The following is a 12,870-nucleotide window of genomic DNA, read 5'->3' as shown; positions in this document are numbered from 1 at the left end:
AGAACCATCTTCCCAAACGGTGACATAGGATAACGATTTGGCTAGCACTGGTGCTAAAAAGCATCACCTATAAACCTCCCACGCTGACCGTGTGGTTTTTTGTCCTACGTGAATGTAAAAAAAAAAAAAAGAAAAAAAAAAAACAACAAAAAAAAACCCAACCCTGCAAATTACAAGAGTAGGCTAATTGAAAGCTGTAGCTACTACTGACACCAGGTGAGGGGTCTGCAGAACAAGGACACTTCCAGAGACAATACAATCCTTTCTCATTTTCCTAATTTATAGTAATAGCTAAGCCAGAGCCCAAGAAAAGATGAACTAAAAATATTGGGGTCATGGGTCTATTTAATGCAGCAGTTAGCAGCAATGGATTTACGGGAGAAACTAAGGGGCACATACTCCGGGTCATGAGCTGAAGAAAATGCTGCTCTCTCTGCATCACCATTACAGCTGTATCCAGCTCTGGCTAAGGACATGGCACTCCTTCCCCATCACTTTCTGGGCTGGGATGTTTCCCCAAACAGGAGAAGAAAGGGCTCCCAGACTTAGCTGTCACTTTGCAGTCCCTACTCTGAAGATGCTCTGCCCCAGGAGATGGGTGGTAGCTGCACAGTTTATTGGACAGATACTTGTACTTAATGCATTTCTTACCCCTGACACACGCCAAAGGCAGCATAGCCCGGCAGATACACTGTGAATCGGGAAAACTGGGCTCTGCATATGACCACTCTGTCTCTCTGGATTCATTCTCGTTCCCTTCAGTACAAATGAATAATGAATCCAGTCTTTCTTTCCCCTTCTGTAAGCCCTAGCAGTAATGACAGCCCTCAGGCTACAATGATCGGTGTGGAACTACAGTAAAGAAAGGAGAAATTAACTGCATTGAACGTCTACCAGGATTTCGAAACAAAAATGGCCTCTCATGCAGAAAGAGAGGATGAAGAAGGTTCCATACTCCCACCTTCCTCCTACATAATGGGCTCAGAGGACTGTGCAATCTCCTCAGCCTCCCAGGATTTACACTGGTCAGGGAAGGAGGGATTTCACTCTCCATACTGAGTCAAGAAGATGCTCACTGCTTGCAGGAAAGCTCTGGGTTTGGTGATCTCACTCTCCTACAGGCTACTCGTTGTCCCCTCAGCATTGTCCTCTCTGACTTCAAAAAACCTACTTCTTTCTTCACTTGGGCAACAGAATTTAAACACACAAGTTGGCGGCTGCACAATTGCCATTCACCTCTGCAGAGGTAAACCAACATCTCGTCAGGTGCCAGCAGCTTCACCAAAGCAGAACAGTAGTCCCACAATACGTATCAGCCTACCTTAGCATCTGGCTCTGCGTAAGCCATGTAATAGGAGTATCATGGTCCAAAGTTTGGTCCATTAAACATTTAAAAAACATAATTATACTAAGAATTATGAGTGTATGATTTTCTGCTGCCTAGCACCTGCATAGCTTTATGTGCTTAGGCAAACTGAGTGCCAAGAGGCAAAACTGGGAAGGTAGCATTCTACACCCACTCTGGAAAGGTGGGAACAGTGAGGCAGATGGAAATGGAAAATCCGGCCCTTTAAAATTTTTAGGATAAAGATTTTTTTTGTTACTGCACAAGTAATTTGGAATCGTAAAAGGAATACTGAGAACGTCTTTACTTTTTAGGAGACTGAGTGTGATCTCACAGGACTGTAAATAAGCAGTACCTCCAGTGACATTTCCAGCTGCACTACAGTGGAAGCAGTGTAAGTGAAATCAGAATCAGGACCTACACTGTCGTTTTAACAACCTCAATAAGATATTGAAGGGAGTATGTATTCGCATTATAACTCCACTTCACAGTTTGTTAGTAGGAAATGGACTTCGGCTTGAATTCTTTCAGCACAGCCTGAATGGTGTGATTATTGCCCCATAATATTCCCTTACAGGGCCTTGCTCAATTTACAGTAATTTTTGCCTCAGTATCTTTTTCCATAGCTTTCTGGCATTTTTTTTCCCTTCCTAATTTTGGTCAGATTGTATTGCCCTGCCACTACTGATTCAAGCCCCTTTGTTTCCCCCGTTGTTGCACAGTGCCTACCTCTCTGTTTAACAGGGCAATCTGCTCCCTTGTTCCAACTTCCTTCAGTGTGATGCTGGCATTGGTTTGCTGCAGTACGTTCTTCTTTACCTCCTACATACCACTCCCTGTGCTAAGACAATGCTTTTCACCTTTCTTCCACCAGCATTCTTGGAAACTGCAAAATTCTTTCTGTCCCATGGATGTTTATATAGATTTCTAGCTGAAGCCAATGTGCTTTGCCATACTTTCTTCAAACACAGTTTGCGTTGTTTATGGGGATGGGATTCTGTTTACATTTTGTTCCGTTTTCTTCACATCCTTTGCTTTTATTAATCGGAAGAACATAACTTTAAGTAAGTTGGATGACGTTGAGTTGCATCTGTGTAGCAAGTGTAAGGGAAGCAACACCCTATGGGAATTTAAAACAGTAAGAAGATGGTAAACAAAGAACTTTGATGGGGTTTTTTTCATAATAAGGTTACAATAAAAAATATTACTATGACAGTTAATATCCCATTTTTTATTAAAAGAAAAATGCATGATGAAGTGGAAATAGTTATACACTAGAATTTTACTGTCAACTCATATGGGAAAATATGTTTTGTTTTGCTTTTTTTTTTTTTCCAAAAGAAATAGAAATCAATGCAAAAGAGTTCACATTTGAAATTATGGGATCTAAGTATATAGCACATGCTAGGTGTCCTCAGGAGAGTCTGAAGTGCCACACTGCCTGTCTTTCAAGAGTAAGGCATCTTTTACCATAGCACATTGTTTCATCTGGTCAAATTTTCAACCTTTTGGAAGCCCAGCACAAACTTCCATGCTGAAGTCTACATGCACCGTCTATTAAAATATCCGGGATGATTCATTCCGTCAACCCAACAGCCACTCGTCAGCAGGAGAGCAAGGCTGAGGCGGCATCACGTCTTCCTCCAGCACACCGCCCAAAGCGAGGCATTCCCGTCCGCGAAGCACAATCGCGCCTCTGACGGAAACAATCGACGAGAGCGAGAAAGCTGTAACGATAGCGACCTCTAGCGGCGGCAGCGCCGCGCCATGCCCTCCGAGGGACTGATCGTCCCCGCTCCGCACGGCACCGCGCACCGCACCGCTGGCAAGGAGCTGCGCCTCTCCGCGGGGACGCCCGCCGGCATCTTGTTGCTGCGAGCGTTCGGCTAAACGCGCAAAACCCTCTTTTTTGCTCAATTTCAGGCCTTAATGTAATAAAATGATGCAGCAGTGCTCTGGAGGACATGAAATTAAAAATTAGAGTGCTGCTGTGACTCCCAGGTGACTGTTTTAAAAAAACATAAAATATTTCAAGATACAGCAAATTTGTTTTGTTTTTCCGCGACTGCTTGTTGAGCCCTCTTAGACTTATTTAGGTGAGTAATTTGGAAAAAAAAACAGGCAACTCAGGTTCTTGCTCACTAACAAGAGCCTACCGTCTGCTGTCACACCTTATTAATTCAATATACTAACATCCTCTTACTTTATTTGATTATAGGAAGCACCTTGTTTATTTTTTTTATTTCTATTTCATCTTAGCAGCCCAACCGAGAACTCCTTGTCTCAAGTCATTTGCAGATGCAATTGCTATTCAAAGCCTCACCTCACAAAGTCTTCGTTCTCGTCCTGGACGGAACGTTACTGCAAGCGATCCCATCAGTGTCATGGCTGTTAGCACAGAGCCGTGTCCCTGGGACAGCTCAGCCATTGTGCCCAGTGCAAAGCGTTTGCACAATTAGGCCCAAAGTGTGGGAAATCTAGCAAAAAAAAAAAAAAAAAAAAAAAAAAAAAGAAAAAAAATCAGGCTATTTTTTATTTTAATAAGCAGATTCGAAATAAGCAGGGGCTGGGAGAGGGGAGACATGCAGTGTGTATTAAGTGCAGGTTATCAAAAAGAAACTGTCTCTGGATTATGTACAGTTTCACTTGACTGAAGCTTCATGGAAGATTAAGCTTCTTTTGTTCTCTGTGCTGTTTCACATAGATCAGTTGATGATGTGCAGAATAATTTTAACCACATATTAAACAGCGGTTAATCTAAGATAAGGAGATGAGCAAATAGGAGGAGTGAATAGTGTTTTTAGTGTTCGTGCTAATTAGAAACCGAACAAGCAGTTCATCAGAAATTTAAACTCTTTGTGCGGGGTTCTCAAAAATATATGTATGAAGATAAGGCCTGTTTACTATCGCAATGTTTGCCAGCCAGTCTCCTGTGTCGTACACATCATTTATAAAGGAATCAATCACTCCTCCCTGATTTATGGAGTACAATGGCACTGGGGGGACTGATTTCTGGAACTGCTGCAGACATGAAAAATAAAAGAGGCAGAAAGTGTTAAAATCCAGGGCACTGTCAGAGAGTTGCTAGCACTAAGCTAGTTGGGTAGTGTTTTTAACTGGAGAGGGAGGTGGAGTTGTGGGGTTCTGCAGCACATAAAAATAACACATTGTATTCTCCTTAAATTATGGCATTTCCAAAATATTACACTTCAGACTTTTGCTGGCCCCACAGGAAACCTTTTCAGTGCCTTTTCTCTTGTAAAGATTTAATTGATCTCTTTTGAGGCTGGGAGAGATCTAATATTTCGCAGATCTATTTTTATTTTCAGCTTTTGCATTAATCCCTTTCATATACCTTTAATTCATTCATTTGAATTAATTAAGCTCTCCTCAGATACATGAAGATGATGAGATTTCTCAACCCCATTCATCACACAGGTCATTCACAGTTCTTTCAGGAATTTTACCAACAGTTCTCGGCAATTTGCAAAGGAAACCTGTTTGTTACTTGTGTGTTAGTATTTCAGCAAGCCCATGAATCGGCCACTCTGTAATTTGCAGTGAGAGCATTTATCTTTTTCAATAGACCCTAACAGTACAAAATTTGTTCACATAGCTTTGTTTTCTAGGTGACAATAGGACATTGCTGGGGAAAGGAATAAGTACGTAGCAGTTTAAGTAAGCAATAACATTACTAAGAAAGGGAGAAAAAGCTTGATTCCTTCTTTCTCAATTTACCTTCTTTTTTCTTTTAACTTTTTTTTTTTTTTTTTACTTCTTGTTTTCTCTTTCTTTTTGGAACATAAAAGACAAGTTTACGGTACAGGTTTTATGCTGTATTATCTCCTCTCAGCCACCTGCTTCTGTGCTCCGACCACATTTACTCTTACGTGGTGCATCCTCATTTTTCCCTCCCCATCCTTCAGAGGTTTATTGCATGAAAACAAGCCTTATCAATCAGTTCTTTGAATATATTGCCGATGGCAGAAGAACTACGGGGTCTACTTTAGAGAATAACTTCATCATCTTTGCCTCATAATCTCTGATCAGATAGGTGTCTGGGTTACTTTTCCCCTGTAGGTGGACTCCTCTCTAAATATTATTTAGACTGTTGCTGGAGGTGGTCTGCTGCAGAAATGTATTTGGCACTGCAATCTTTGTGCATAAAATATGTTCTGATCTTTTAAATAGGAAAAGATTCATTGCTAGTCCTGCAAAAAGGTAAAAAAAAAAAAACCTGATGAAGTGTACCATATTAGGAATTAGTAGGAAGAAAATGGTTAACTAAATGTAATTTACCAATCACTCCTACAAAGAGAGACACATGGTTTAAATTTTCATATTGCAATTGAATTATTAGTTTCGGACAGGTTGGCAAAGTAAAACCATTTCATATGTAGCCATCCAATACTCCCTCCCCTTCTTTTTAATGTCCAGACTGTATCTGGCAAGTTCAGAGATTGTTTTCTGGAGTCAAGGGATCCAAAACTACAGGATCCTCTCACTGTGATATTTTTTTATTGCTCTTTATATTTCATTTTCTGATAATATAAACAGATGGGATTTTCTAAACTTAAAATATCAGAGAAGTTTTTTCCCTACTTTTTGAGTACACTTTTCTTAAACAGGCAAGCAAGCTGTGTTCCTATATCCCTCACAGGAGAGGTATATGTTTATGAGTATACTTTTTGTTGGGAATTAGGTTAACCAGATGTGTCATCATTACTTGAATTATCAGGGGAAACACCTAGGAAACATTTTTATCCATTTTGTCACCGTGACAAGCCACCAGACACTAATATTCCAGTGTAAATGTGAAATAATATCTCAGTAATCATTGAATTTATGTTAGTGTTACTGGGCACCTAGATGCCTCTTTAAACATCTGGGCAACATTTTGTGGCATTCACAAGCCTCTGCTCATCTGTCTCCCAGATCTGGATGTTCCTCACATGCTTGCACTGTAATAGTGAGAAATTTGCCTGCAAGATATCTATAGCTGATCTATTCCTGAGGCTGTTGCTGTTCACCTTCACTACAGCCTCTTCAGTGCTTGATTCAAGTGAATCTGTTTCTCCTTGGACTGGAGTCCACCATCAGAGGGTCCTGCTGGGAAACCTGAAAAGTGACAATGAACAATTGAGTTGTGGTTGCACATCACTTTGCAAACAAGGTAGTGACTACAGCCAGAGTTTCTTCTCATGAACATACACAGAACTACCAAAGTCCTGGAGATCCTCAGCCACTCAGATCAGATCCTGTCAAAACCCGTCTAGCAACCTTCATATATTTCCTCTCCTGCACTTAATCCACCAGAGTCCATTTGTCATGTATCTTTAGCACACACCTAAGTCACACCAGGTACACTCAGACAGGAAGACTACACACAGTGATTCAAAGAGCTGTGCTCTGGGGGCTCTTACAGGATACCTGAACCCTAATGTCACTTGATCTGAAAGAGGAGCCCCATTCTCTTTCGTTGTCAGAGAAGATAGATAGACTAGACTGTTGTCTTCAGTTGTTTTTTTAATAATCTCTCCTGACTGAAACAGTTTCATGTCCTATTAAAAGAACAAAACCAAAACTAAAACCAAATGAGACAAAAAAAAACCTCAAAACCCAAAGTCAATTGTGCAGAGAATGATGCTCATCAGTGACATGGATGGAAAAAGCGCTAAGCCTGACATCAGACAAGGCAAAACAAGTATTTCAAAGCCAACTCTGTTACCCCTGGGTGATGGCCTAAGACACATTTTTGCTGATGAGGGCTTGGGGGTTAAATCTTTCTCTGAATTTTCATCTAAATGCCACTAGTGCCTCATGCCAAGGAAAAATTGTTTATGAGAAGAACAAAATAAAAGTGCATTACTGAGGCACACAGAAAAAAAAGTGGAAGTTCTGCCCTTTTTCTGGCAGGTTCCTCTGGTGTTGGTCAGTTGATCCCTGGTTCCCTACCCTGAGATGCTTAATTCCCCTTCATCTTGCTACAGTGAGTCTGAGCTGGAGGCCCTGCATACCATGTTGTGAAGCACCCTGTGCTGGATGCCAAGACCAGAGGTGTCCCATCCTACTGGAAAGGGAATAAATTATGTGGGGAGGTAAGCTGAAAGGTCCCAAAGAAAGAAGGGAAAGGACATTCAGTGAGAACAAACAAATAGCGACAGCTGACAAAGACTTCACAGGTTGGGTCAACATATCCCATAAAAGGAAAAGATCTGGCAAACATTACTGCACAGGGGTGCGGTGAGCACCACGGCTTGTGGTGGGCTCCTCCTAACTTTTTTAGTATTAGTAAGTATTTTTTGCCTTATCTAGAAGACTGTATTTCTGAGGAAACCTGTCAACATCCATAATTTCTTTTGATTTCTACAGGCTTTTGGAAATATTGAAGAATTCATAGATCACTTATGCAAGTATATTTAAAAATTCATATTTTTTTCAGAATAAAGCATCCCCTGGAGTACCAGAAAACAAAATTATTTGTAAATACAAGTGACAGTGTATATTTTCTGTGAAACTCAGAAACTTTGATCACATATATTTTCAAAATCTTGGAGAGGATATTATTGCTAAATGTTGAAGGAGTACTTATTTTAATGAAGTGTTTTTTTTCTGTAGCACATTCTAAATTTAAATACATTTTATAATCCATTTGAACTGTGATGGGCACAAGTCTAAGTAGAAGTTGATCTCATAAACAATTCTGTTTGGTTTATAAACAGTCTTGTTCATGAAACGGACGATATAGAGAAATAAAATGCTGTATTCGAAGCATGACCAGTTCAAAATTTGCCTTCCAGATCAATCCATAGAAACAAAGTTCTGCTCTGAGACCCTTAGAGGGAAAACAGCCACTTGTCATATTACAATCATGAGTATTTCTTATTTTCCAGTCATTACTGAGCGTATTTAAGATACTCATGAGCTGTTTTGGCAGATACTTATTGATGCATTTTAAGTCTTTTGTTAGCTATAGTCTTTAGTCATTTTAGTACATGGAGAACTAATCTCCAAGTCTGTCAGTCCCATTTTGCATTACAAATCATTTGTAGTTTTATAACTGTCATTTCCAAGGACATCTGGAAAAGATGGATTTATGAAAGGTTATCATGCATTCTAAGGAGGCCGGGAATTAGCATGACTTTGTAAAGGTTCTTGTAAATTGAGCAGCAGCCATCACTGGCAATAAGCTGTTTTCTGCTCTAGTCAAGTATCTTTATTTAAATATTAAGGAAGAGGTATGACCTTTGGCCTCAAAGATCACTATGATACAGCAATAGCACAATCTATTAGCTGTCAATGAAGTATTATGGCCCTGGCTCTCTCAAGACACCTATTTGTGGACAGTGTTATAATAACCCTTCCATTAGGCATCCCCAAGGCAAATAACCTTGGCTTTAACAGAGTCAGTTTAAAATTCCTTGGAGTAACATTAAGAGAATATCTGGTTTGTGTCAGTTTAGGATCAACTACCAGCATTAGTCCCCTTCTGTAAATTGTAAGTAGCTGTGGATTTATTAGAATTATTTTATACATGCCCACAGGTAAATATTAAATACAAAGGATGTGAAAACTCATATTGCTTTCTACTTCCTACATGGAATATATATAGATTAATGGACACTTGACAGGTCTGAGCATTTTAAAATAGGATCCATTTTCTACTGTATACATTTCATTTCTTTTGTTGATGGAAATTACACACTGCCACTAGAATTCAATTGCACCAAAAAAAAAAAAAAGGAAAAGAAAGAAATAAAATAAAACTGTAAAAGTGATAAAAAGTAGTCAAGATAACATTCCTATGTGTTGGGATGTTGTCCTATATAAATAGGTACAGCTACAGTAAGATTATGGGGCTATCTAAAAATCTGAGATATTTTCACATGCTGTGTCCTGTTTGTCTCCACTGCATTTCCTCCTCTTCTAGTATCAGTATATCAAATATTCAAAGTTAGGTTCAAGACCAAGCATTTTTAAACTTGTGGGATGTTCGGAACAAGTATTTTCTTCTGATCTCCTCTGTTGTTTAGGAAAAAAATAAATCCATTTATGCTTCACTAATACCAGCTGAACTGCTTTGAAAACTACAAGTTTCCCTACATAGAGGAAACCAGCCACCGTTGTTTTTCACTCTTTCTGCAACAGAGCCGTTCTAAAGCCACCTTCCTTCAGAGGTAACAATTAAGGTCAAACTCCACTTAAACACTTTGAAAAATCAGAGGTATCTGCAAGTATTAAAAATAAACTACTAAAAATCCTATTAACATTTCAAATATTTTGACCAGCATACTGGTCACAGTGTTTCCAGCTTTAATGTGTAATACAAATGGCTTTTGTTGCTGAAACACAGCAAAAAATTGAATGTTGTGAAATCAGAAGTTGTTTAGCTGGTTCTGCAAGCACAGCTTCTACACAACTTTATTTTCTGTTGATTTTTAGCAGTAGTAGATAATTCCTTAGGCAGGAATAAAAGCATTCATGTGATGGGAAACTACAGGAGCAGTCCCCCAGCGAGGTTCAGTGCCTCCACGCCACCTCCCTGTCCCCAGAAGGGCTTTGATGGATCCCAGGCAGTGATGGATCCCCTCCAGCCACTGCCCCAGGACTCCTCTGCTCAAGGAAGGTTTACACATTGCAGAGGAAGAAAGCACCTGAATTAAAATAACTTAGTGTTAAATTGGCCAGTTGTCTTTGCTCAGTTTTGAAGAGTCCCCTTTCCACCCCCTCACCACCTGCAGTGCTTGACCTCCTTAGAGGGTTTTATAGGAGGAAGACGGATAAAGAGAAAAAAAAGCTGTCAAGGCAATAGTCTACCATGCTGTGATCCACCTCCTAATAGGTGCATTGGGATTTATATCCTTGCCTAACAAAGGCAGAAGAGACAGCTTGTACCTGAGCCACAACTGGAAATATTCAAAACTCCAGTGCAGATTCACGCTACAGCCAGGAGTGTGTGGCTCCTGCACAAACACCATCACTACCCTGGGCAATCTGGGCTTCGGGACCAATCTTTTCAGCCAGAGAGGTCTGCTCTGCCCCAGCAGGTCTTGGCATGGGAGCCAGCCCCTGACAAGAGAAAGAAGCTCTTATGTCAGACTGGACAATACCAAAATTGCTGAGCCTGTTGCATAGGACAAGGGGTAATGGTTTTAAAATAGAGGGAGGAAGATTCAAATTAGACATCAGGAAAAAAATTTTTACACTGAGAGTGGTGGAACTCTGGAACAGCTTTCCCAGAGAAGTGGTGGATGTCCCAGTCCTAGAAACAAGAATCAAGGCCAGGTTGGATTGGGTTCTGAGAAACCTGATCTGGTTGGAGATGTCCCTGCTCCTTGCAGGGGGAGTGGGCTAGATGGACTTTAAAGGTCCCTTCCGACACAAACCATTCTATCATTCTGTGATTCTAAAATCTTGCAACAGCTATTTTGGCCCTGACGTTTTCAGAGTTAGAAGCTGCAGGTCCAAAAAGCACAGCGCAGTGAAAGATGGTCTCACCTTTCCTGTGACCCTGACAAGCTTATTTCGAACCAGTGCCAGGAAACTCCACATGGTTTCCAAGCAAACAATTAAGTTGAGGATTACAGCAGTTGTTTTCAAGTGTTCACTTCTCACATATTGCACACTGTGGAGGCAATATTAGCTGTCAATAAAGGACACTTGACTTTTGGTTCACTCTCCCTTTAGCGCTCCTCTTACAGTGATATTGGATACAAAGCCATTTTCTTTCATAGGGCAATACATGGCAGAATCTAGGATGTAATTTAAGGGGCTCTATTGATATCATAAATTACAAGAAGTCTGCTGAAGCAGTTTATGAATGGCAGTAAAAACCTGAAACTGAATTACATCATTAGAATAATGCACCACATACATGTATTATTATTTATAATACAGACCTAAGTATCCCTGTGTTTTATAGATGAAGAAGATAGCACAGGACTTTGTGCTGAACAGGAAAAGGACTTCCACAGCCTCTTGCTAGCAGGTGTGCTCCAATAACGGAATAGAAAAGCAATGTTTATGAAGTTATTTCCTAAAGGAGGGAAGAAACCCAGGTCTCTCAGCCTAGGAAAGTGTGATATCACTTCAATGCTTCCCACAAGATCACTCCTTTGTGCCACTCTATGAGTAACATCTTTGCTTCACGTAACAGAACTGAATTTGAAGAGGATGCTGAGGTTCTTAATTTTTTCAGTACACAGAATCTGTGACCATATTTCAGAGTACATATATAAATCTGATTTGGGCAATACCTGTCAATCAGATCACTGCCTCTGTGCTTTTAAATTCTCTGGCTGGTACCATGGTCTAGCACAAGCACTTTAAAGATACAGTTATGCGAAGACAGAAAGAATAATAAGAAAGCTGTCAGAAAGAGCCTGTGAAAGGTCCTAAATGGCTTGTTCTCATTCACTTAAGAATTTAGTTCCCCAAAACAAAGTAATGCATGGCCTGTATTGAGACTCCAGACACCTGCTTCAGAAAATGGGCTTTGAAGGGGAAAGACCAAATAGGCACATTTTTGTAAGTATTTTTTGTGAGAAATGTAGTTACTTCTCTGCCTTGCTACACTGGAAAATAGGATGTGAGGCTGATAGCTACAGTAATAAGCATATTTTTGTTGGCCTATCAAAAAGACAATTTTGTAAGCTGAAGCACAAAAACCCTTATTTAGAAGAAAGTCACCAGTAAAGCCAACAAGCCCTTGCTGTAAAGTCTGCTCCCACCACAAGGTTTTCAAAAGCAAGCCAAGCGCACCTCCTCATAACACTGGAAGTAACTGGAGCCAACAACCATCCAGTTTGGAATTTCAGGGTCCTAGGGGAACCAAACATCTAATTGTTACTGGATTTCAATACACTGAGCATCAAAACTAAATTAGTTCCTCTGAAATGGCAAGGCTTAAATGGCAAATAAGTTTAGTTTATTCGCACGCTTGGTAATACTGAGGATGAAGATATGTAGAAAACAATTTCTAGTCGTTTAAATAATGATATCATTACTTGTTACCAGTAGTGCACTGGTATTGTTCCCAGTTATCAACCTGTTAAACCACTGACTGATCTGCCAGGTTCAGCTGAGGCTGCAGCTTGTCTCTGACAAGCAGGAGGAGCTGATACTCCTCACACTTGCCCCAGACTCTGGAGGAGGAAGAGCAGTAAGGAAGGTAGGGAAGAATATTTCTGTTTCATCCTCCAGATTTTGGCACAGTTTGAAAAAGGAGAGAAAGATGTCAGAGAGGTGAGTGTGGAAAGGTAATCATAACTTTTCAGGCTGACATTTGCCCTTGAGTAGAGATCTTCCTTGGGGTGCACCCGATCCCATTTGTAACATTTTGGGATTTAGAATATCCCTTCTTTTGTTTTCCATGCTCCTTAATCTCAGTTATCTCAGGCTTTTCTGTTACTTGCCCAAAGGATGCTCTACCCGCTGCAGAAGAGCAAGTCAAATTTAGTGTAATTTAGAGTGCAAATTCCCAAACGGAGACAATGCCTCTTGAGTGTTTACTGCAGAAGTTGGTT

This window comes from Chlamydotis macqueenii, chromosome 1 (genome assembly GCF_036417535.1).
Source record: "Chlamydotis macqueenii isolate bChlMac1 chromosome 1, bChlMac1.mat, whole genome shotgun sequence".
Lineage (NCBI taxonomy): Eukaryota > Metazoa > Chordata > Aves > Otidiformes > Otididae > Chlamydotis > Chlamydotis macqueenii.
This window is presented reverse-complemented; position numbering follows the sequence as displayed.